Source organism: Balaenoptera borealis (assembly GCF_965194805.1).
Source record: "Balaenoptera borealis genome assembly, chromosome: 4".
Classification (NCBI taxonomy): Eukaryota; Metazoa; Chordata; class Mammalia; order Artiodactyla; family Balaenopteridae; genus Balaenoptera; species Balaenoptera borealis.
In genome coordinates this window covers 17,686,436-17,710,241 of record NC_138861.1, presented here as the reverse complement: position 1 = coordinate 17,710,241, position 23,806 = coordinate 17,686,436, and the positions used below count along the sequence as shown (strand labels likewise).

The 23,806-nt window shown below is 36.0% G+C and overlaps 1 long non-coding RNA gene across 1 annotated transcript in view; it reads right to left on the bottom strand.

Annotated features, from left to right (window-relative positions):
- Positions 1 to 23,806, bottom strand: part of LOC309628616 — a 142,074-nt gene that overhangs the window by 96,361 nt on the left and 21,907 nt on the right. Inside the window, exon 2 of the long non-coding RNA XR_014244586.1 lies at positions 16,514 to 16,634. This is a non-coding gene — a long non-coding RNA (uncharacterized lncRNA). The remainder of the gene's footprint in view (positions 1 to 16,513; positions 16,635 to 23,806) is intronic.

Sequence of the window (23,806 nt, the reverse complement as noted above, 5' to 3'; positions counted from 1 at the left end):
AATTTTTCAGAAACAAAGATATGCTTTAGCTTGAGATTAGAAGGTACAGAGGAAAGTAATGAGAAGTAAGGTTAAAAAAAGGAATTAACTGAAATTGTCTTAGATGAATAGCTGTACAAATTGGCATCTTCTAACCCAATGCGTACTCCTTTACCCCATCCTCATGCACTTCGCTTTTATTTAACCCTAGGTAAAACCCAACTAAGCAATCATACAGTAGAAAAACAGTAAAATCAACAATAAATAAGAAATAGAAAAAACTATGTGGAGAAGATTTAGGGTTCTGGCATTCCAGAGCAAAGTCGTATTCATTCATGGTTTCTCAGACCACTCATTTCTTAAGCAGTCTATTAATCATCAAGCTGAGCCAACTGACACAGAATTACCAGTCAACATTCCTATTTATGAGACAGACTTGGCTGAAAACAGACAAGTTGGAGTGAAGGAAATTTACATATGTAGGAATGAAGGAAAATCACAATAGCTACCTGAAAAAAAATCAACCTGTAATAATCAAAACCTTGAAATATAAAGACCACAATAGATAAACATTAGAACTGACTCTGGAGGAAAGAGGCATATATCAAGAAACCACAAGATTATTTAAAACAATATCACCAACACCACCAATAATAATAACAACCAATCCCTCTAATTATTAAGCCTCCCTTCTTAAAAAGCGGTACTTTTATTCATGTACTTAATTTAGGGCACAAGCCTTACAGTCATCCCTACCCACTTCTTCTCTCATACTTCCCATCTGACTTACCAGTAAATCTTATCAATTCTACTCTACATCAAAAATATAATCCGAGCCCAATTTTTTCCTCGTAAACTACAGAATGACCACCTTATTCAAGACACTACCATCTCACCAATGGACTATATAAGTTTCCCTCGAGTTTGTCTCTTCCTTCTTTGCCCCACTGACCTTTCACCTCACTCATCATATAACTTTTCCCCTTATAAATGTAACTGTGATCATGCATGTCTCCTTCAAAGCTCTCCACTGTTTACTCATATAGTAGAATAAAATCTAAACTTCATGCTATGGTCCGTAACATAACATCCTGTATATCTTCACAGTGGCTACTTTTAAAAATTTTACATGCCCCCCCCCCCCAAACATTCTTTACTCCTTCACTCAACTCCAACCAGACCAATCTCTTTTCTTGTTCTCAAAAATGCAAAATATGCTTTACAAATTTAGAATCAATCTGAAACAAAAATAAAACAAAACAAAACATACATATTTAAATAAGTTACAAAAGAGAATGTAAAAGCTACAACAATCCTCCTAATGTAAAATTAAAGGTTTAGTTGACAGAGATCAATGACTATACATAGATGCAAAATATCCATTCTATTTACATAGATATGATCATTCCTAACAAATAATATAATTTTATGGGAGGAAACCACTGTATTAAAACAGGAAAATATTTTTACATAAAATTATATAGATTGTCTATATACTATGTTTTCTATACATACTGTATTATACTTTGGTATTTAAACATTTTTAATACAAATTGAATGCAATTTTAAAAGATTGAAAACCATGTACAATGTTACTTGTGGTTACCTCTGAAGGAGGACATAAACATAATGATTTTATGTGCAGTTTTTGTTCAGCCATACTTCCTAAATCTCTCAGTCTAGTGTTAAGTTACTGACAATAATAGAGTATACTTTCAGAATAGTTATATTGCTGTGAAAAAATTTTTTAAAATTATACAATTACCTATACACACACAAACACATTCCCCAAAATTTATACACATAAACTCCTTCTCCAAACTTAGATATCAAGACAACATTACCCAGCAGGATTTCAGAATTGCTATGGACCAGGGACTATAATGCACCTCTCATTCTTTCCCTCCTTGGGTGTCGCTGGGTCTTACAGTTGATCTGTCTCTGTTCCTCCTTCATAAAGGTGAGATAATTTGTCTTTTAATACAAATTGTATTGTAAGACTTACATCAAAACCTGATGTAGATCATGAGATCCTGTACTTTGAGCATAATATTGTAAGTGGATCAGAATTTTGAGCCTCTTGAAATAGAATGGATGTAAACAACTGTGGTCAGGAAGTGGACTGTGGAATATCATTTAGAAAAATAGTTACAATTAATCTTTTCTCTATAACCATACCCTACTTAGAATATAACACTGCAAATCATATATTAAGCAGTAGAATTTCTTTCTTACTCCTTGAATCTGTGCTGTCCTCTTAATTTGTGGTGACCAATACAGTACAACAGAAATCAGATTGTGTGAATTCTAAGCCTTGTTTATTTCTGCTTTCTCTCTCATGGAATCCTGAGACTGCTATGTGAATAAGATCCACTAATATGCTGGATGATGAGTGTCATGTGGTCTCTTTTATCCTGTTTCCACCACTGACAGCTAACCTTCAGACTTGTAAGTGAGGCAATCAAACACCAGCCAGCCCCTAGCTAACCTGACAATAAACCTCACATATATAACAATTCAAGAAACCCAGATTAGCAGAACAGCCCAGCTGACCTGTAGTCTAATAAGTTATAATAAATGGTTGTTTTTAATTCACTCAATCTAGGAAATGTGTGTTACACAACAATAGTTAACTAATGTACTGGCTTAAGGGTAACTACAATTGAAAAATCATAACAGTGGACAGTCTAAAAATTTGGAACAAGAAAAAAGTTATGTAGATGCATGCTACCACTAAAATAGGAAGCAAAATACTATAGAGAATAATAATAAACAACAGTTGGATTCACTAGTCAAATAGTGAGTGATGCTTAGCAAATATGATTCAGGATTGTATAGTTTTTCAGTTTTATTATTTTCTTATGCAAAATAATTTCAAAATCTATAGCAGAAAAAATTATTTATATATATTATAAACAATGGGTGAATGAAGCTATGAAAAATAATTAAGCAATGCTTTTGTTTGACCCTCCATACTTCTCATATCCTTTTCCCCCCACCCTAATGCTCTTGGCATAACAGTAATATAAATGATGGCTGTACTTAAAATAATATCTATTTCCCATAATACATTCTCTATAATCTCATTCAAATAATCAAATGATCTCAAATTATTCAAGATAAGAATTTTATGATTAGACATAGAAAAACTGAATCATACTAGTTTATGCAGTGTGAAATAGAAGCTTGAAACATCTTGAATACAACATTGTTACCTAAGTAGGTATAAACCAGGTCAGCAAATGAACTAGTTTTACTGACTGATTAGAAATATATTAGGAGCAAAGGAAAAAAAAGGCATGTTCTACAGAAATTCAAATAAACCACATATAAATGAAGAAAATATAGAGCAGAATAGCCAAGAAATGTTTTCTATTCAGAATTGTAAAATGCATAAATAGGTCTCTTGGCACCACCATCGTCAAATTATCAATAGTGAGTTAAAGGTTATACAAACAGAAAAGATAGCATTTTGAAAAGTATCAACAAAATAGGGAAATGCTAGATTTGCATCATAAAGGACACACACCTTGCTGGGCCTTAAGCAGTACAGAAGAAATGCACTTACATGAAAAATTGAAAGACATTCTGTCAATGTGGGCAAAGTGATGTGGAAAATTGGAATAATTATCTGGATAATTCAGGCCAAAAATGCTAATGAGGTAAAAGAGTTCTTTACAATCTGATTTATCTAAGTCAGCTGTCTACATTTATTAAATTAACTGGACAGTTATTCAACTCTCCTTTTTTCTGAGCTTGAATAGACTTTGGTATTGATTCCTTGTCTGTAGGATGAAGCAGAAGAACCTTGGTGCATTACTGACATTTCCATATTGGTTACAGATAACTCTCATTTTTAATCTCACAATGCACTTAACTACAGTTTAAGACACTACTGAATTATACTTAAATATTTATAGCATTCTTTTAAAAAATTTGTTAAATATCAATTTCCAATTTAGTCTTTTATTAATGTCCTAAGCACAAAGCAAGTTGAGCTGCACTTAATGGCTACTAACCACTGGATAGTTTCATAAGTCTTATAAATGCTTGACAAAATCATATAGGATAGTGTTCTGTGTGTTTCAAGTGACAATTTGACTCTAGCATGTTGATTCAATTCATTAAAATAATATCAATTCAATGATTAATTTTATCTTTCTACCAAATCCAAATACTGATTTTTTTTTCTTTTGACATTGGTTATTTAAGAGTAAACGGAATATAATAGCATGCAATCCCTCCAGATATGTGTAAGAAAAGAATGAAGCAGAAAACTATAATAGTATTCCAGGAGACCTTCAAGATGGCAGAAGAGTAAGATGTAGAGATCAGCTTCCTCCCCATAAATACATCAGAAATACATCTATATGTGCAACAACGCCTATAGAACACCTATTCAATGCTGGCAGAAGACCTCCGACCTCCCAAAAGACAAGAAATTCCCCATGTACCTGGGTAGGGCAAAAGAAAAAAGAAAAAACAGAGACAAAGAATAGGGACGGGACCTGCACCTCTGGGAGGGAGCTGTGAAGGAGGAAAGGTTTCCACACACTAGGAAGCCCCTTCACGGGCAGAGACTGCGGGTGGCGGAGGGGGAAGCTTCGGAGCCACAGAGGAGAGCGCAGCCACAGGGGTGCGGGGGGCAAAGCAGAGAGATTCCTGCACAGAGGCTCGGCGCTGAGCAGCACTCACCAGCCCGAGAGGCTTGTCTGCTCACCCGCCGAGGTGGGCGCGGGCTGGGAGCTGAGGCTCGGGATTCGGAGGTCAGATCCCAGGGAGAGGACTGGGGTTGGCGGCGTGAACACAGCCTGAAGGGGGCTAGTGCGCCACAGCTAGATGGGAGGGAGTCTGGGAAAAAGTCTGGACCTGCCTAAGAAGCAAGAAACCATTGTTTTGGGGTGCGCGAGGAGAGGGGATTCAGAGCGCCGCTTAAAGGAGCTCCAGAGAAGGGCACGAGCCGCGGTGATCAGCGCGGACCCCAGAGACAGGCGTAAGATGCTAAGGCTGCTGCTGCCGCCACCAAGAAGCCTGTGTGCGAGCACAGGTCACCATCCACACCACCCCTCCCGGGAGCCTGTGCAGCCCGCCACTGCCAGGGTCCTGTGATCCAGGGACAACTTCCCCGGGGGAACGCACGGCACGCCTCAGGCTGCTGCAACGTCACGATGCCTCTGCCACCGCAGGCTCGCCCCGCACTCCATACCCCTCCCTCCCCCCGGCCTGAGTGAGCCAGAGACCCTGATCAGCTGCTGATTTAACCCCGTCCTGTCTGGGCAGGAACAGACACCCTCAGGCAACCTACAGGCAGAGGCAGGGCCAATCCAAAGCTGAACCCCAGGAGCTGTGTGAACAAAGAAGAGAAAGGGAAATCTCTCCCAGCAGCCTCAGGAGCAGCGGAATAAATCTCCACAATCAACTTGATGTACTCTGCATCTGTGGAATACCAGAAGAAACAACGAATGATCCCAAAATTGAGGCAGTGGACTTAGGGAGCAATGATAAATATATATTTTTCCTTTTTCTCTTTTTGTGAGTGTGGATGTGTATGTTTCTTTGTGTGATTTTGTCTGTATAGCTTTGCTTTAACATTTGTCCTAGGGTTCTATCTGTCCATTGCTTTTGTTTTGTTTTTTTTTTTTTAGTATAGTTTTTAGCCCTTGTTTTCATAGGTGGATTTGTTTTTGATTTGGTTGCTCTCTTCTTTCTTTCTTTCTTTTTTTCTTTTTCTCTTTTTTTATTACTTTTTAATGTTTTTTTAATTTTAATAATTTTTTAATCACTTTGTTTTATTTTACTTCTTTCTTTCCTTCTTTCTTTCTTTCTTTCTCTCTCTCTCTCTCTCTCTCTCTCCTTCTCTCTCTTTCTTTCTTTCTCCCTTTTCTTCTGAGCCACGTGGCTGACAGGGTCTTGGTGCTCTGGCCAGGTGTCAGGCCTGTGCCTCTGAGGTGGGAGAGCCGAGTTCAGGACATTGGTCTACCAGAGACCTCTCAGCTCCACATAATATCAAACGGTGAAAGCTCTCCCAGAGATCTCCATCTCAACGCTGAGACCCAGCTCCACTCAACGAGTGGGCTACAGTGCAGGACACCCTATGTCAAACAACTAGCAAGACAAGAAATAACCCCACCCATTAGCAGAGAGGCTGCCTAAAATCATAATAAGTTCACAGACACAGCAAAACACACCACCGGACATGGTCCTGCCCACCAGAAAGACAAGATCCAGCCTCATCCACCAGAACACAGGCTTCAATCCCCTCCACCAGGAAGCCTACATAACCCACTGAACCAACCTTAGCCACTGGGGGAGGACACTAAAAAAAAAAACGGGAACTACAAACCTGTAGCCTGTGGAAAGGAGACCCCAAACACAGTAAGTTAAGCAAAATGAGAAGACAGAGAAACACACAACACACGAAGGAGTAAGGTAAAAACCCACAAGACCAAACAAATGAAGAGGAAATAGGCAGTCTACCTGAAAAAGAATTCAGAGTAATTATAGTAAAGATGATGCAAGATCTTGGAAATAGAATAGACAAAATGCAAGAAACATTTAACAAGGACGTAGAAGAACTAAAGAGGAACCAAGCAATGATGAAAAACTCAATAAATGAAATTAAAAATACTCTAGACGGGATCAACAGCAGAATAACTGAGGCAGAAGAATGGATAAGTGACCTGGAAGATAAAATGGTGGAAATAACTACTGCAGAGCAGAATAAAGAAAAAAGAATGAAAAGAACTGAGGAGAGTCTCAGAGACCTCTGGGACAACATTAAACGCACCAACATTCGAATTATAGGGGTCCCAGAAGAAGAAGAGAAAAAAAAGGGACTGAGAAAATATTTGAAGAGATTATAGTTGCAAACTTCCTTAATATGGGAAAGGAAATAGTTAATCAAGTCCAGGAAGCACAGAGAGTCCCAAACAGGATAAATCCAAGGAGAAACATGCCAAGACACATATTAATCAAACTATCAAAAATTAAATACAAAGAGAAAGTATTAAAAGCAGCAAGGGAAAAACAACAAATAACATACAAGGGATTCCCCATAATGTTCACAGGTGATCTTTCAGCAGAAACTCTACAAACCAGAAGGGAGAGGCAGGACATATTTAAAGTGATGAAAGGGAAAAACCTAAAACCAAGATTACTCTACCCAGCAAGGATCTCATTCAGATTCAACACACAAATTGAAACCTATACAGAAAAGCAAAAGCTAAGAGAATTCAGCACCACCAAACCAGCATCACAACAAATGCTAAAGGAACTTCTCTAGGCAGGAAACACAAGAGAAGGAAAAGACATACAATAACAAACCCAAAACAATTAAGATAATGGTAATAGGAACATACATATCAATAACTACCTTTAATGTAAACGGATTAAATGCTCCAACCAAAAGACATAGACTCGCTGAATGGATACAAAAGCAAGACTGATATATATGTTGCCTACTAGAGACCCACTTCAGACCTAGGGACACATACAGACTGAAAGTGAGGGGATGGAAAAAGATATTCCATGCAAATGGAAATCAAAAGAAAGCTGGAGTAGCAATTCTCATATAAGACAAGAAAAGACTTTAAAATAAAGGCTATTACATGAGACAAAGAAAGACACTACATAATGATCAAGGGGTCAATCCAAGAAGAATATATAACAATTGTAAATATTTATGCATCCAACACAGGAGCACCTCAGTACATAAGGCAAATGCTAACAGCCATTAATGGGGAAATCGACAGGAACACAATCATAGTAGGGGACTTTAACACCCCACTTTCACCAATGGGCAGATCATTCAAAATGAAAATAAATAAGGAAACACAAGCTTTAAATGATAGATTAAACAAGATGGACTTCATTGATATTTATAGGACATTCCACCCAAAAACAAAAGAATACACTTTTTCTCAAGTGCTCAGGGAACATTCTCCAGGATAGATCATCTTGAGTCACAAATCAAGCCTTGGTAAATTCAAGACAATTGAAATCGTATGAAGTATCTTTTGCAAACACAGTGTTATAAGACTAGATATCAATTACAGGAAAAAATCTGTAAAATATACAGACACATGGAGGCTAAATGATACACTACTTAATAACCAAGAGATCACTGAAGAAATCAAAGAGGAAATCAAAAAATACCTAGAAACAAATATCAATGAAAACATAACTACCCAAAACCTAAGGGATGCAGCAAAAGCAGTTCTAAGAGGGAAGTTTATAGCCATACAATCCTACCTCAAGAAACAAGAAACATCTCAAATAAACAACCTAATCTTACACCTAAAGCAATTAGAGAAAGAAAAACAAAAAGAACCCCAAAGTTAGCAGAAGGAAAGAAATCATAAAGATCAGATCAGAATTAAATGAAAAAGAAATGAAGGGAACAATAGCAAATATCAATAAAACTATAAGCTGGTTCTTTGAAAAGAAAAGCAAAATTGATAAAACTTCAGCCAGACTCATCAAGAAAGAAAACGAGAGGACTCAAATCAATAAAATTAGAAATGAAAAAGAAGAAGTTACACCTGAGACCCCAGAAATACAAAGGACCATAAGAGACTACTACAAGCAACTACATGCCAATATAATGGACAACCTGGAAGAAATGGACAAATTCTTAGAAAAGCACAACCTTCCGAGACTGAACCAGGAAGAAATAGAAAATACACACAGACCAATCACCAGCACTAAATTTGAGAAAGTGATTAAAAATCTTTCAACAAACAAAAGCCAAGGACCAGATGGCTTTACAGGTGAATTCTATCAAACATTTAGACAATAGCTAACACCTGTCCTTCTCAAACTCTTCCAAAATATAGCAGAGGGAGGAACACTCCCAAACTCATTCTATGAGGCCACCATCACCCTGAAACCAAAACCAGACTAAGATGTCACAAAGAAAGAAAACTAAAGGCCAATGTCACTGATGAACACAGATGCAAAAATCCTCAACAAAATACTAGCAAACAGAATCCAACAGCACATTAAAAGGATCATACACCATGATCAAGTGGGGTTTATCCCAGGAATGCAAGGATTCTTCAATATATGCAAATCATTCAATGTGATAAATGATATTAACAAATTGAAGGATAAAAACCATATGATCATCTCAATAGATGAAGAAAAAGGTTTTGACAAAATTCAATACCCATTTATGATAAAAACCCTCCAGAACATAGGCATAGAGGGAACTTACCTCAACATATTAAAGGCCATATGTGACAAACCCACAGCCAACATCATTCTCAATGAAGAAAAACTGAAACCATTTCTAGTAAGATCAGGAACAAGACAAGGTTGCCCACTCTCACCACTATTATTCAACATAGTTTTGGAAGTTTTAGCCACAGCAATCAGAGAAGAAAAAGAAATAAAAGGAATCCAAAATGGAAAAGAAGAAGTAAAGCTGTCACTGTTTGCAGATGACATGATACTATACATCGAGAATCCTAAAGATGCTACCAGAAAGCTATTAGCGCTAATCAATGAATTTGGTAAAGTAGCAGGATATAAAATTGATGCACAGAAATATCTTGCATTCCTATGCACTAATGATGAAAAATCTGAAAGAGAAATTAAGGAAACACTTCCATTTACCATTGCAACAAAAAGACTTAAATACCTAGGAATAAACTTACCTAAGGAGACAAAAGACCTGTATGCAGAAAACTGTAAGACACTGATGAAAGGAAATAAAAATGACACCAACAGATGGAGAGATATACCATGTTCTTGGATTGGAACAATCAATATTGCAAAAATGACTATACTACCCAAAGCAATCTACAGATTCAATGCAATCCCTAACAAACTACCACTGGCATTTTTCACAGAACTAGAACAAAAAATTTCACAATTTGTATGAAAACACAAAAGACCACGAATAGCCAAAACAATCTTGAGAAAGAAAAACGGAGCTGGAGGAATCAGGCTCCTGGACTTCAGACTATAATACAAAGCTACAGTAATCAAGACAGTATGGTACTGGCACAAAAACAGAAATATAGATCAATGGAACAGGATAGAAAGCCCAGAGATAAACCCATGGTCACCTTATCTTTGATAAAGGAGGCAAGAATGTACAATGGAGAAAAGACAGTCTCTTCAATAAGTGGTGCTGGGAAAACTGGACAGATACATGTAAAAGAATGAAATTAGAACATTCCCTAACACCATACACAAAAATAAACTCAAAATGGATTAAACATCTAAATTTAAGGCCAGACACTGTAAAACTCTAAGAGGAAAACATAGGCAGAACACTCTATGACATAAATCATAGCAAGATCGTTTTTGAGCCACCTCCTAGAGAAATGGAAATAAAAAGAAAAATAAACAAATGGGATCTAATGAAACTTAAAAGCTTTTGCACAACAAAGGAAACCAGAAACAAGACGAAAAGACAACCCTCAGAATGGGAGAAAATATTTGCAAATGAAGCAACTGACAAAGGATTCATCTCTAAAATTTACAAGCAGCTCATGCAGCTCAATATCAAAAAAAACAAACAACCCAATCCAAAAATGGGCAGAAGGCCTAAATAGACATTTCTCCAAAGATGATATACAGATTTCCAACAAACACATGAAAGGATGCTCAACATCACTCATCATTAGAGAAATGCAAACCAAAACTACAATGATGTATCACCTCACACCAGTCAGAATGGCCATCATCAAAAAAATCTACAAACAATAAATGCTGGAGAGGGTGTGGAGTAAAGGGAACCCTCTTGCACTGTTGGTGGGAATGTAAACTGATAGAGCCACTACAGAGGACAGTATTAAGTTTCCTTAAAAAACTAAAAATCGAACTACCATATGACCCAGCAATCCCACTACTGGGCATATACCCTGAGAAAACCATAACTCAAAAAGAGTCATGTACCACAATGTTCATTGCAGCTCTATTTACAATAGCCAGGACATAGAAACAACCTAAGTGTCCATTGACAGATGAATTGATAAAGAAGATGTGGCACATATATGCAATGGAATACTACTCAGCCATAAAAAGAAACGAAACTGAGTTATTTGTAAGTGAGGTGGATGCACTTAGTGTCTGTCATACAGAGTGAAGTGAGTCAGAAAGAGAAGAACAAATAGTGTACGCCAACACATATATATGGAATCTAAAATAAATAAATAAATAAATGGTTTTGAAGAACCTAGGGCCAGGACAGGAATAAAGACACAAATGTAGAGAATGTACTTGAGGACGGGGGAGGGGGAAGGGTAAGCTGGGACGAAGTGAGAGAGTGGCATGGACTTACATACACTACCAAATGTAAAATAGATAGCTAGTGGGAAGCAGCTGCATAGCACAGGGAGATCAGCTGGGTGCTTTTTGACCACCTAGAGGGGTAGGATAGGGAGAGTGCGAGGGAGATGTAAGAGGGAGGTGATATGGGGATATATGTATATGTATAGCTGATTCACTTTGTTGTAAAGCAGAAACTAACACACCATTGTAAAACAATTATACTCCAATAAAGATGTTAAAAAGAAAAATACAACTTAAAAAAAAACTATAAAAGTATTCCAAAAAAATCACTTAATATGTTTCAATTTCAAGCATTTTATCACAAGTAACCATGAGGCATATATTTTATTTTAAACATTTGTGCACTGAAACTGGAAAATAGAAGATACATCTTAAACACAAGTTAACAAACACCATTGGACTTGGAAAGTTCAACCAGTCTGCAACAGGTTCCTACTAAGCCTGTTCAGACAATTAAGAAAGTATTACAAATACTTCTGAAGGCGTTATGCTTTGACAGATACTGCAAAAGAAATGTATTCTTAAAGATATCACCTCTAAAAATCTTTCATCTAAGGTTTGCCCCATGTAACTGACTATTAGAAGATGCATAAATTGGAAAAATATATCCAATGCTTGTGAAGAGGAACGAGCCCACAGAGCAGTATTTTGCAACTATGGCAATATTGATATTTTAGGCCAGAAAATTCTTTGTTTTGGGGGGGCCGTCTTATGCATTGTAGGATATTTAGTAGTAGCATGCCTTGTCTCGCCCCACTAAATGCTAGTATCACCTTTACCCCCAGTTATAACAACTAAAAATGTCTCCAGATATTGACTAATGTCCGTAGGGGGCAAAATCACCCGTGGTTGAAAATCACTGCCATAGAGTGTATACCTAATGTTCTCAGTGCCAGTATACCTGCACAACTAGCTCAAGCCCATTCCCAAACAAGAGGGCATGTTGCCCTCAGAGACTAAAGCTTTTCAGCTTTGTCCCAGCTACAGGGTACATCTAGAGACTGAAAAGGAAAAAGTGGTTAACAGTGACTTTGCTATGAAGAAACTATCAATAACTTGAACACCCTACAGGCAAAGCATAGCCGATTAGCCCTTTAATTGTCTTAAGCCCTCAAGAGACTTCCCAAAGAAAACAAATGAAACCAACCCTGGACATGTGGATTTATAGTCACTGTGTGAAAGAACCTCTCCTGCTGGGAGATCTCTGGCCAAATTGGGAATGCTACAGGCACTAAGGCTGTGCAAATAGAATGCCTTCCTGCCCATGCTTAGATTTTCCCCCTCAAGATCAAAAGCCTGAGCTCTGGAATCCTTGAAAAGAAATCACCAGAGACCTGTGCTAAAGCGGAATAGAGTCATTAGGGATGCCTGATTTCCTTGAGTTTCTGTTATCCCTTGATAGGGCTGTTGCTTTTTCCAGTAATAAAAGTCTGTAAAAAATCTGAACTGTTTAAATGTTGCAGTGATAACTGACCTGAAAGCCACCATTTTCTTCCCTATAACCAGTGAAATAAATGGTTTTGCTTGAAAATATCTGGCAGTGAAGCAAGAATTTTTTTTTTTTTTTTTTTTAGATTTTGGTAACCTATGCTTTTTCTCTCAGAATACTGGCTGAAAATGCCTATTCGTATAAAAGCTATCTTTGTTATTTAAGTTGATCGTATCAAACAATATCAATAAAGATATTTTTTCACCTTCTGAATAATTAGATAAATACAAAATGATTTTTAAAGTGTCTGACATAGGAAAAAAACAAAACACCTGAACAAGGTTTCTCAACCTCAGCACTACTGGCATTTTGGACCAGATACAGTGTAATAGTTGTGAGGGAGGCTGTCCGGTGCATTGTAGGATGTTTACCAGTATCCCTGGCCTCTAACCAGTAGATGCCAGTAGCACTACCACCCCCAGCCCCGGCTACACACATAAACACAACACACACACTTTCAGATTATAGCCAATGAACATGGCTCCAGAGATTGCCAGATGTCTCCTATGCGGGCAAATTTGCCCAAGTTGAAAACCACTTATCTAGAAAAGTCCTGCTTTGAAAAGGCACAGGTGTCATTTGACATTTACAATTCCTTTGTCATAAATAACCTTATTAGGCCACAAAGATTTTCTCCTATTTTTTTTCTAAATGTGTTAAATTTTTCCATACGGAGCTATGATCCTTTAGAATTAATGTTTATATAAGGTGTGAGGTTGGTATCCATTTTTTTGCATTTAGGTGTCCAATTTTTCCATTTGTTGAAAGACTACCTTTTCTCCACTTAATTATCTTTACACGGGTGTCAAAAATCAATGGTTCATATTTGATTGGATCTATTATTGGCCTGTCTTTTCTATTCCACGGATCTATATGTCTATCTCTCTGCCAATAACACATTACCAATAGCAGTATATAGTAGGATTAAAAATTGGGCAGTGGGAATCCTTCTGTGTATTCTTTTTCAAAATGGTTTTGACTATCTTATTTTGCCTTTTCATTCAATTTTAAAGTTAGCTTGCATATATCCAAAAATAAGTACATATGTATATATACATATAATATGTATTATATATAATTTATCATTGTAAATGATTTCTATATAGCAGGTAACAAGTACTATATAAATTCTATATAAGTATGAGTTTATATATTCACATATATAAGTTCATGTATATATGTACATATATATATTTGCAATAGCTCAAAAACTACATGCTTAAAGATAAGTCCAAGAGAATATGTATAGGATCCTTATGGGGAAAACTACAAACGCTAATGAAAAAAATCAAAGAAGACATAAATAAATAAAAGATATGCCATGTACATGGATTAGATGATTCAGTATAGTAAAGATGTCAATTACTCCCAAATTGAACTGTAACACAATTCCATTCAAAACCAAAGCAGGATTTTTTTTCTTTTCCAGATATATATACTATTCTAAAACTGAATGAAAAAGGCAAAATGTTCAGAATAATTTTAAAAAGAATAGCTGAAGCAATTGAACTATCCACTTTTAAGACTTACTATAATAATATCACAATAGTTCCAAATATATTTTTACTACTAGTTATTTAGAAATATCTAAATACTGCTTTGTCTGAATGCTGCAAATTTTGATATTTTGTACTTTCAATTTTGTTCACTTAAAAATAATTTTTAATTTCCGTTAAAACATTCTCCTTGATCCATAGATTTTAAGTTTTTTTTTTTAATTTAATAAACTTTTTTTGGCAGCAGTTTTAGGTTGATAGAAAAAATTGAGTGAAAAATTTAGAGAGTTTTCACATACACTTTCCCTCTCAATCTCCATTATTATTAATATCTTACATTAGTGGATTGCTTTCGTTGTAATTTGAGTCAATATTTATCATTATTAATATATAATCCATAACCAAAGTGCATAGTTTAGTTTTAACTAAAGTCCATAGTTTATATAAGGTTTACTTTTTGTGATTTATATTCTATGGGTTTTGACAAATGCATAATGACATTAATCCACCATTACAGAACACTTTAACTGCCCTAAAAATCCCCTTTGCTCTGTGTGTTCATCCTTCCCTGACTCCCCCCAAATCGCTGGCAACCACTGATCTTTTTATGTTCTCCATAGTTTTGCCCTTTCCATAATGTCATATAGTTGGAATCATATAGTATGTAGCCTTTTAAGTTTGGTTTCTTCCACTGAGTAATATACGTTTATGGTCCTTCCATGTCTTTTTGTGGCTTAATGATTCATTTATTTTTATCACTGAATAATATTCCTTTGTATGGATGCACCACAGTTTATCTGTTCACTCAACTGAAGGACATTTTGGTTGCTTTCAAGTTTTAGCAATTATGAATAAAGCTGCTATACACATTCATATGGAAGTTTTTGTATGGATATTAAGTTTTCAGCTCATTTGTGTACACACCAAGGAATGTGACTGCTGGATCATAAGGTAAGAGTATGTTTAGTTCTGATAGAGCAGCCAAACTGTGCTCCAAAGTGGCTGCACCATTTCACATTCTCACCAGCAATAAATCAGAGTTTCTGCTGCTCCACAACCTTGCCAGAATTTGGTGTTGTCAGTGTTCTGGATTTTCACTCTTCTAATAGATGTGCAGTGGTTATCTTATTGTTGTTTTAATTTGCAATTCCCTAATGACATATAATGTTGAATATTCAATCAAATGCTTATTTGTTATCTGTATATCTTTTTTGATGATATATCTGTTCATATCTTTTACCCACACTTTTTATTTCTCTTATTGTTGAGTTTTAAGGGTTCTTTGTGTATTTTGGATACAAGTTCTTCACCAGATATGTGTTTTGCAAACATTTTCTTCCAGTCTAGGGCTTGTCATTAAATTCTTAAGTGTTTTTTCCAGAACAGAAGTTTATAATTTTAAAGAAATCCAAAGTCGTTGTCCAATAATTTCAACATCTATGTCATCTCAGTGTCAGTAACTATCCCCATTCAAGTTGAGATTTTTCTCAATTCTACATATGCTGAGTAAATTTGGATTTTGTACTACACTTTTGATATTATAAGACTCTGGGGCTTATTTAACATCTATAGAGAATGTTGCTATTTTTGTTTTGTAAGCAGTCAAAAAACAATATATATAAAAAAAGAGATTTTTACAAACAGTTGATCCAGCTGAGTTCAGGCCACAAGTTCCAACCAGTATCTTGTGAGTTGTGATACTAATTTAGTTTTCAAATTATTGTAGTGCTAGTCTAATCTGTCCCACACATTCACCACCAAGTCTGAAACTTGAGTGATGTTCTATCTTGCAGTTAGTTTTCAAATGCTATGCATGCTGTTTAGAGGCAGATGCATGCATGTTCAGGTCAGAGGAGAGTTTATAAACAACTTTAAAGGGTCAGTCTTTTGAGTTCAACCCCCTGCACCATTGCCCAGGCATATTCCAATCCTCTGGGTCCTTCTTATCCTTGGGCCAAAAGTTGAGTCTCAATTTGCTCCAATATGCTGCATACTTCCTACAACATCACACATGTTTGCAACTAAGACGTGGGAAGATGAAAAGGAAAAAAAAGTCAATGGGCATTTTCCCCATTCTCTAAGGACCCCAGCTCCACGGACAGTGAGGAAGACTTCCTTTCTAGAGAGTTATGCACTTGCTCATATTGTAGCTCACTTGTTACTGCTTCCACAAGATCATTTAGGTTTCAGGATACAAAAGAATAGAAAAAAAGAAGAAAAAGAGAAAAAAAATGGTGACGTTCCTTACTTTCTCTGAGTATGAGAACATCTCTTTCTTGTTCTTCAAGCTGGACCAGTGGATTTTTCCTAGAGCTCTCTCTCTCTGCATTGATTATCTCTTCCAGATTTCAGGCTGCATTGAATTCAGGCTAGGGGACACAAGAGCGAAAAATAATGGCAGACTCACTGATGGCCAATAGTGTTTTGAATACTGGTATTCTTCCTCAATCCTCCTATCATTATTTACTTTTCACAGTCTATAAATAGCTGTCCCATGCATTTTTTTCTAGGTTCCATAGCTGCTTTCAGTGGGGTAGAGAGGGTGGATTATGTTCACTGAATCCTAGAAGTGGAATCTTTAGTCTTATTTTAAAGTATATATTGTTGCCTTAGTGGATATTTTTTAAAAATCATGGATTTTTACAACAGTTGAATGAACTTCCTACAGCCCTTATCTTTAATATATATTTTTACTTTGTATAGGGAAATTGTATTTTAGAGGAAAATAATAGAGAATGGCACAGTCTCTTTTAGTAAAAGACAAATGATTTTACAAATCTGTACACATCTTTATGAAATAAAGTTTAGATATTTAGAGGACCCCTCTATGTATAATGAGGTGGGATCGACTATGACATCTGCCAAAATTATAGCCATATTGACTATTTTTCTGAGAAAAATGAAAAATTTGTAGGTGTACTAATGCTCAAGTACTGAGGTAGGCATGTTCACATATTATCACTCATTCAATTTAATGTAATCCTACAGCATATTTTTAATCTACTTACTATTTACATTTATACAAACAAGGAAAACAAGGATTCAAAGAGGAAATTTCTCAAGAAATTTCTCTTGAGTTATACAGTCTGAAAATGGCATAGCCTGGGTTTTTTATAGATCTTTCTGATTTAAAGACTCCAAAGCATGTGATATAGCAAATATTATTTGATTATTTGAAAGTTTGGATGTGGAGGAAAGTCATGAAAATATAAATTAGAAAAGACTAAGAAGAAAATAAACAGAAATATTGAATTAGATTTTAACATTAAAAAATTAATAGGTAATAATTACTTACTCCTGACTCTGTCAAGAGTCATTTTGTATTTTCTAAATATTTCTCTGGAAGGCAGTTAAGGTTTTACAACATTAGGATTTTACTCACAAGATTTAAAAATAATAATTATAGAAATAACCCATGTTCAGAAGTTTTTAACCTCAAAAATATAATTTAAAAATGTACTTTAAATAAATGTTGAAATTATAAACACTCATTACTTAGTATAGATAGATAAAGAGACAGGTCATAGACTGAAAGAAAGATGTGTGTACAGAGAGATAAATCATTAGATAACCAAAGCCTACTCTATTCAAATATATTTATTCAAATAGTACTTAAATTGAGATGATTACTGCTAAAATAAATATTAAAAAAAAAAAGTGGGACTTCCTTCATGGTCCAGTGGCTAAGACTCTGCACTCCCAATGCAGGAGGCCCGGGTTCGACCCCTGGTCAGGGAACTAGATCCCACATGCTACAACTAAGAGTTTGCATGCTACAACTAAAGATCCTGCGTGCTGCAACTAAGACCTGGGACAGCCAAAATAAATATTAAAAAAACAAAAACAAAAAATGAAAACAAAATAAACAAAAACAAAAAAAAATTGAGGTGATTACTGTAGGGGAGTAAAAACAGTCTTTTTCCTCTACCCTTTGTGGGTTCTGATTGAGGCTCTGTAAATTAATAAATGACAAATTAATAAGAGAAAAACAAAAGTTTATTAACCTGTGCATCACACTAAACAAAGGAGCACTAAGTAATGAGTAATTCAAAGGAGTGGTTACAGTTTGAGTTTATATAACAGTTTATCAAAGAAAAAGACAAAGGAAATGAACTTTGAGCTCCTTTTTTAAAAATTTTTTATTGTGGTGAAAGTCACATAATATAAAACTTACTATTTAACCATATTTAACTGTACAGTTCAGTGGCATTAAGTACCTTCACATTGTTGTGCAACTCTCACCATCATCCATCACCTGAATTTTTCACCTTCCCAAACTGAAATTCTGTCCCCTTTTAACACTAACTCCCCATTCCTCGTCCCCACCTTACCCCCCTCCCCGCCCCTTGGCATCTACCACTGTACTTTTTGACTCTATAAATTTGACTATTCTAGGTACCTCATATAAGTGGAATCAAACAGTATTTGTCTGCACCTGATGCATACTGGAATGCATTTTTAAGGTTAACTTAATATATGTCCTATAAACAGATCATACCTTCTTTTTTTTCCCCCTGTGCTATACAGTAGGAACTCACCAGCCATCTACTTCATACATAGTAGTGTATGTACATCAATCCCAATCTCCCGATCCATCCCACCAAACCCCTTGGTGTCCATATGTTTGTTCTCTATGTCTGTGTCTCCATTTCTGCTTTGCAAATAGGCTCATCTGTACTGGTTTTCTAAATTCCACATATATGTGTTAATACACGATATTTGTTTTTCTCTTTTTAACTTACTTCACTCTGTATGACAGACTCTAGGTCCATCCACGTCTCTGAAAATGGCACAGTTTCATTCCTTTTTATGGCTGAGGATTATTCCAGTGTATATATGTACCACATCATCTTTATCCATTCTTCTGTTGATGCACATTTAGGTTGCTTCCATGTCCTGGCTATTGTAAATAGTGCTGCAATGAACATTGGAGTGCATGTACCATTTGGAGTTATGGTTTTCTCTGGTTATATACCCAGGAGTGCGATTGCTGGGTCATATGGTAGTTCCATTTTTAGTTTTTTAAGGAACCTCCATATTGTTCTCCATAGCGGCTGTACCAATTTACATTCCCACCAACAGGGCAAGAGGGTTCCCTTTTCTCCACACCCTCTCCAGAATTTATTGTTTTCTCCACACCCTCTCCAGGATTTATTGTAGATTTTTTGATGATGGACATTCTGACTGGAGTGAGGTGATATCTCATTGTAGTTTTGAGTTGCATTTCTCTAATGATTGGTGATGTTGAGCATCCTTTCATGTGTTTGTTGGAAATCTGTATATCTTCTTTGGAGAAATGTCTATTTAGGCCTTCTGCCCATTTTTGGATTGGGCTGCTTGTTTTTTTGATATTGAGCTGCATGAGCTGCTTGTATATTTTGGAGATGAATCCTGTGTAAGTTGCTTCTTTTGCAAATATTTTCTCCCATTCTGAGGGTTGTCTTTTTGTCTTGTTTCTGGTTTCCTTTGCTGTGCAAAAGGTTTTAAGTTTCATTAGGTCTCATTTGTTTATTTTTGTTTTTATTCCCATTTCTCTAGGAAGTGGGTCAAAAAGGATCTTGCTGTGATTTATGTCATAGAGTGTTCTGCCTATGTTTTCCTCTAAGAGTTTGATAGTGTCTGGCCTTACATTTAGGTCTTTAATCCATTTGGAGTTCATTTTTGTGTGTGGTGTTAGAGAGTGTTCTAATTTCATTCTTTTACATGTAGCTGTCCAGTTTTCCCAGCACCACTTACTGAAGTGGTGTCTTTTCTCCACTGTATATTCTTGCCTCCTTTGTCATAGATTAGGTGACCACAGGTGTGTGGGTGTATCTCTGGGCTTTCTATCCTGTTCCATTGATCTATATTTCTGTTTTTGTGCCAGTACCATACTATCTTGATTACTGTAGCTTTGTAGTATAGTCTGAAGTCAGGGAGCCTGATTTCTCCAGCTCCGTTTTTCTTTCACAAGATTGCTTTGGCTATTTGGGGTCTTTTGTGTTTCCATACGAATTGTAAAATTTTTTGTTCTACTTCTGTGAAAAATGCCCTTGGTGATATGATAGGTATTGTATTGAATCTGTAGATTGCTTTGGGTAGTATAGTCATTTTCACAATATTGATTCTTCCAATCCAAGAACATGGTATGTCTCTCCAGCTGTTTGTGTAGTCTTTTGATTTCTTTCATCAGTATCTTATAGTTTTCTGAGTACAGGTCTTTTGCCTCCTTCGGTAAGTTAATTCCTCGGTAATTTACTCTTTTTGTTGCAATGGTAAATGGGATTGTTTCCGTAATTTCTCTTTCTGATCTTTCCTTGATAGGAATCAAGAGATTTCTGTGCATTAATTTTGTATCCTGCAACTTACCACATTCACTGATTAGCACCAGTAGTTTTCTGGTAGCATCTTTAGGATTTTCTACGTATAGTATCATGTCTTCTGCAAACAATGACAGTTTTACTTCTTCTTTTCCAATTTGGATTTCTTTTATTTCTTTTCTGCTGTGATTGCTGTGGCTAGGAATTCCAAAACTAAGCTGAATAATAGTGGTGACAGTAAACATCCTTGTCTTATTCCTGATCTTAGAGCAAATGCTTTCAGTTTTCCACCATTGAGAATAATATTTGCTGTGGGTTTGTTGTCTATGGCCTTTGTTATGTTGAGGTAGGTTCCCTCTATGCCCACTTTCTGGAGAGTTTTTATCATAAATGGATGTTGAATTTTGCCAGAAGCTTTTCCTGCATCTATTGAGATGATCATATGGTTTTTATTCTTCAATTTGTTAATATGGTGTATCACATTGATTGATTCAGGTATATTGAAGGATTCTTCCATCCCTTGGATAAATCCCACTTGATCAAGGTGTATGATCCTTTTAATAGGTTGTTGGATTCTGTTTGCTAATATTTTGTTGAGGATTTTTGCCTCTATACTCATCAGTGATATTGGTGTGTAATTTTCTTTTTTTGTGATATTTTTGTTTGGTTTTGCTATCAGGGTGATGGTGGCCTCATAGAATGAGGTTCTGAGTGTTCCTTCCTCTGCAATTTTTTGGGAGAGTTTAAGAAAGACAGGTGTTAGCTCTTCTCTAAATGTTTGATAGAATTCGCCTGTGAATCTATCTGGCCCTGGACTTTTGTTTGTTGGAAATTTTTAAATTACAGTTTCATTACTTGTGATTGGTCTGTTCATATTTTCTAATTCTTCCTGGTTCAGTCTTGGAAGTTTGTACCTTTCCAAGAGTTTGTCCATTTCTTCCAGGTTGTCCATTTTATTGGCATATAGTTGCTTGTAGTAGTCTCTTATGATCCTTTGTATTTCTTCAGTGTCAGTTGTAATTTCCCCTTTTTCATTTCTAATTTTATTGATTTGAATGCTCTCCCTTTTTTTCTTGACGAGTCTGGCTAATGGTTTATCAATTTTGGTTGTCTTCTCAAAGAACCAGCTTTTAGTTTTAATGATCTTTGCTATTGTTTCCTTCCTTTCTTTTTCATTTATGTCTGATCTGATCTTTATGGTTTCTTTCCTTCTGTTAACTTTGCAGTTTGTTTGCTCTTCTTTCTCTAATTGCTTTAGGTGTAAGATTAGGTTGTTTATTTGAGATGTTTCTTGCTTCTTGAGATAGGATTGTATGGCTATAAACTTCCCTCTTAGAACTGCTTTTGCTGCATCCCATAGGTATTTGGTCATTGTGTTTTTGTTGTCATTTGTTTCTATGTATTTTTTTAAATTTCCTCTTTGAGTTTTTCAGTGATCTCTTGGTTATTTAGTAGTGTATTTTTTAGCCTCCATGTGTTCCTGTTTTTTAGTCTTATTCCTGTAATTGATTTCTAATCTCATGGAGTGGTCAGAAAAGATGCTTGATACAATTTCAATTTTCTTAAATTTACCAAGGCTTGATTTGTGACCCAAGATGTGATCTATCCTGAAGAATGTTCCATGTGCACTTGAGAAGAAAGTGTATTCTGCTGCTTTCAGATGGAATGTCCAATAAATTTCAATTAAGTCTATCTGGTCTAATGTGTCATTTAAAGCTTGTGCTTCCTTATTAATTTTCTGTGTGGATGATCTGTCCATTGGTATACGTGGGTGTTAAAGTCCCCCACTATTACTGTGTTACTGTCCATTTCCCCTTTTATGGCTGTTAGCATTTGTCTTATGTACTGAGGTGCTCCTGTGTTGGGTGCTTAAGTATTTACAATTGTTATAGCTTCTTCTGGCATTCATCCCTTGATCATTATGTAGTGTCCTTCCTTGTCTCTTGTAACAGTTTTTAAAGTCTATTTTGTCTGATATGAGAATTACTACTCCAGCTTTCTTTTGATTTACATTTGCATGGAATATGTTTTTCCATCTCCTCAGTTTCAGTCTGTATGTGTCCCTAGGTCTGAAATGGGTCTCTTGTAGACAGCATATACAGAGGTCTTATTTTTGTACCCATTCAGACAATCTGTGTCTTTTGGTTGGAGCATTTAATCTATTTACACTTAAGGTAATTATTGACATGTATGTTCCTGTTACCATTTTCTTAATTGTTTTGGGCTTGTTTTTGTAGGTCTTTTTCTTCTCTTGTGTTCCTGCATAGAGAAGTTCCTTTAGCATTTGTTGTAAAGCTGGTTTGGTGGTGCTGAATTCTCTTACCTTTTGCTTGTCTGTAAAGCTTTTTATTTCTCCATCAAATCTGAATGAGATCCTTGTTGGGTAGAGTAATCTTGATTGTAGGTTTTTCCCTTTCATCACTGTAAATATATCCTGCCACTCTCTTCTGGCATGCAGACTTTCTTATGGAAAATCAGCTGATAACCTTATGGGGATTCCCTTGTATGTTATTTATTGCTTTTCCCTTGCTGCTTTTAATATTTTTTCTTTGAATTTAATTTTTATTAATTTGATTAATATGTGTCTCAGCACGTTTCTCCTTGGGTTTATCCTGTATGGGACTCTCTGCACTTCTTGGACCTGGGTGGCTATTTCCTTTCCCATGTTAGGGTAGTTTTTGATTATAATCTCTTCAAATATTTTCTCAGACCCTTTCTCTTTCTGTTCTTCTGGGGCCCCTATAATTCGAATGTTGGTGCATTTAATGTTGTCCCAGAGGTCACTGAGACTGTCCTCATTTATTTTCCTTTTTTTTTTCTTCATTCTGCTCCTGGCAGTTATTTCCACCATTCTATCTTCCAGCTCACTTATTCGTTCTTCTGCCTCAGTTATTCTGCCATTGATTCCTTCTAGTGTATTTTTCATTTCAGTTTTTGTGTTGTTCATCTCTGTTTGCTTGTTCCTTAGTTATTCTATGTCCTTGTTAAGCATTTCTTGTATTTTCTCGATCCACGCCTCCATTCTATTTCTGACATTTTGAATCATCTTTACTGTCATTACTCTGAATTCTTTTTCAGGTAGGTTGCCTGTTTTGTCTTCATTTATTTGGTCTTATAGGTTTTTACCTTGCTCCTTCATCTGTACCATATTTCTCTGTCATCTCAGTTTTGTTCATGGGTAGGGCTGTGTTCCTGTCTTGCTGGTTGTTTGGCCTGAGGTGTCCAGCACTGGAGTTTGCAGG